Consider the following 3828-nt stretch of genomic DNA (forward strand, 5'->3'; position numbering starts at 1 on the left):
CCACAGCGATGTATACAGTATATAGAAACCAAACTTCTATCTCGAGCACTTAAATTCTGCCCTAAACCGAGGCTGACTCGATCCACAACAACTATCTCTTTTGCGACGGAAACGCCACAGTGGGAAAACCACAGATTCAAACCAAAAAAATTTCATTGAATCCATCTTAGTATCGTTTCCCAGCTTTAATAAAAACGTTCATTCAGGCCATTGAAGAAGGACGTGATGAAAGCCCGTTTCTAGTCAAGTTTTCCGCGACAATCTATAAAAAAGATGAGAGGCAGACCATTGCCAATTTGCGTTAGCGTGATCATGGCGTCGATCCGTGGTTGAAAGTGGGGTGGGGGCGGCGAAATGCAAAATAGGAAAGCCTTTGGTTGGGGCCAGGGGGTTGCCTAGAGCCCCGGTGGGGGTCCAGGGGCGAAGCCCCCTGAAGCTCTGGCGTCTATAGCCTTTTATAAATCGTATCTAATTGATTTTAAGGAATGCAATTAACATTTATTTCAACGCTACATTATCAAAATACAGTGACGGATCCCGGAATTCGAAATGCAGGATGCCCAGGGAGGAACTTTTACAATGGAGTGTAAACCACCTCAGCCCCACCATGGGTTGGGGCTGATGTAAGAAAACTTATGATTATGGCACCTCTAGTTGGCCGGAAATGGCACTCCCAGACTTAAATTTGGATATAATTTTTTTTCTCCATTTTAAAATTTTGGGGAAAAAAATATGGAGGGTGGGCTGGATGGCTCCTTTGAATCAGCCACTGAAATACTTATTATAACAAGTTTTTAAATTTCTCCTGGTAATAATAATTATGCCCGCTTATATATTTCGTACAAATTAAGATTCACAAAAATAATTATTTTTTTTATCTACTGATTAGCTTGTGACGTATTCGAACCACGAAAAACAACAAGATAAACTTAAAAGAGTCACTCTAATTTTAGCCTCTTACATGTACAGTACTTTTAAAATCAATCAAGTGTTTTCCTCTTTTCCTTTTTTGCATTTCACTTTTGTACAAGTAATATTGCGACTACACTATTGTGAGTGAAAATAACTGTCTAGAAAGATAGGAAGCACACAAAATATTAGTTAGCATTTTTGTTTATTCACAAACATAAAGGGAGATTTACTTGATTTATCCTTATCATGACGTCATGGTGAGATTGCGTCAACGTTACATCAGAGTTCTAACGTGCGGTATCACTACTTAAATAAATTTCAAATAGACAGACCTATCCTTGTCAAAGGCTGTATAATTATTGTTTAATAACGGCTATATAAAATTTAAGTGACTAAGTATGATTTTTTTAAGTTAGGAAAAACATGAATTTATGTATGCAGATAATATTAACACTAATATACGGGAATAATATACAAAATGAATAAATCGTTTATAGTATAAATTGTGCACTTTTGTTAAAAAGCTGGCTTAACAGGTTTACACGATTCCAATTTTAATAACGTACAGTCAGTGGCGGTGCTAGCGGCTAATGACCTCCCCCCCCCCCCCCACCCCGTCGACGTCGGGGAAAAAAACCACAATTCGTCGGGGAGAAAAAAATAGACTCTACAATCAACCTAATAAGCCTTTGAAATCCCTAAATTGTATTTTAACAGATCGAGGGTTTATATAATCATAAATTGCAATATGATTATGGCACCTCTAGATGGCCGGAAATGGCACTCAAACTTTGAGTATAATTTTTCTGTTTTTATCAATATGGTTATGGCCCATGGTTACTTCCAATGGCCTTAATCACCTTCGGTGCAAAGTCATCAAATCCGGGCGCTTTATTTGAATCAAGAGATTCCATAACATTAATTACCTCTTCCTTGTTGACAGGACATTTACACAGCGAGTTTCGTTGCTTGTTGTTGGAGAGATATTCAGAATATTGAGTCGTCGAGACTCTCTCTCTCTCTCAATAAGAAGAAACAGTATTCTGAAATTCAATATTTTGACTGTCTCTTATACACATCTAGATGTGTATAAGAGACAGTATATATATATATATATATATATATATATTTATTTATTTATTTATTTATTTATTTATTCGGTATAAAATACTTAGAAACAACAAAATAATGATAATATATCGAAAAGCAAATATAGTGCCGAAAATATATTTAAATATTAAATATAATATTGTATAAATATTCAAAGATTTTCAGAACATTAACAGCATTCAGATCACTTTATTCTTTCATGAATTTGTATATTTATGCAATTGATAGGCCTATACGCCTATACGCCTTATAAATTTAAGTGCATTTTACGACTCACGGATCGTTTTTAAGTCACTATGGAAATATTATTACACTTTATTCAATTAATCAAATTTATTTAAAAATATGAAAACGAATATAGTACAGGAAATATATTAAAATGTAAAAAAGATTTTGAGAAAATTAACTGCATTAAACTCTATGCTGCATTCTATTCATGAATTTATATTTATGCGATGGTTATAGGCCTATTTATATTAATGCGCAATTTACGACCCACGGGTCGTTTTTAAGTCACTATATACATAACATTATACTTTATTGTTTAATTAATTAAAATGGTTTTACTTATTTTTAAAAAGTACAATATAGATTTACATTATTGAGTGTGGGTTGATAAATAAATCGTTAGTTGTTATTTACAGTTTCACTAAGATATTCTGGTTTAATGCCATTTTTTATGGACCAATTTTTAAGATTTGTTATGTTATAAAATAGTTCACAAAATGAATGAAAAGGACTCTCTACAACCGATTTACAGCACAGTGGCTGGTCTGGAAAATGAAAGCCTGAACAACAACAAAACAATAGATACCGCAATTAAATATAATACCAGGCTTGTACAACTACAGTAGCCTACGACAGTGTACACACTTTACTTACATATATATAGGGCCTATGTACATTATCCAAACTTAGAAGAAACAGTATTCTGAAATTCAATATTTTGAAAGATGTTTTTGTTGACGACGTGCCAACGATATACAGTATTTCACATGCGAGCTTGCTTAACCGTAATTTGGATACTATCAGACAGGTGCACAATCAACCAGGTCTGAAAGAAAACTTCTGCCAAGAACTGGAATGTCCTACCATGGCTACTAACCTAGAAATTATTAGTTTAACACCCACCTCTAATTAAGGAATTGGTCTAGCCATTGTGGACGAAACCCTCACCACCTGCCCCTCTCCCAGCCCCCACTCGGGCACAGCGCCATAGACTTTACGATGAAGATCGAGTTTTCCCGAGGGGGGATGCACACGTATCGAAGCCTTGGAAAACTCGAGATCTGCCAGGAAATTTCACCCTGAAACTATAAAAGTTGTGTTCGCTATGAAATTTTCGACAAGAAGTTCAGGATCCCTACTTTCAAAAATTTACTTACTTCAGGGGTTTAAATTGTGGTTGCAAGTAATCAGGGTCGGTTTTACTTGACCAGTATGCTATTGTGTGGCGATGACAGTTTGTTTGATCCAACTCTAAATAGTCAATTGTTATTTTATTGTTATACCGCTAAACATTTTTAAAAATAGCTAAATTAAGAATTTAAAAAAAAAAGTAAAATGCAATACAAAACACGTATATGGTGAATATTTATTTAGATATAACATTCGAATGACATTGTAGTGGAAACATTGTCAATAAATTTATATAAGGTTGTAGGTAACAGCATATATTTTTAAATCAACAAATATGAGAAAAGGTGGTTCGACAAAAGTCAGTGCGGCCTGTGCGGTTTGGCTAGCCCTGAACAATTAGATAAATACACAATATAAAGAAATAGATAAATATATACATAGCAAACT

The sequence above is a fragment of the Anneissia japonica genome, unplaced genomic scaffold (genome assembly GCF_011630105.1).
Source record: "Anneissia japonica isolate Jap-2015-1 unplaced genomic scaffold, ASM1163010v1 scaffold287861_len940595_cov192, whole genome shotgun sequence".
Classification (NCBI taxonomy): Eukaryota; Metazoa; Echinodermata; class Crinoidea; order Comatulida; family Comatulidae; genus Anneissia; species Anneissia japonica.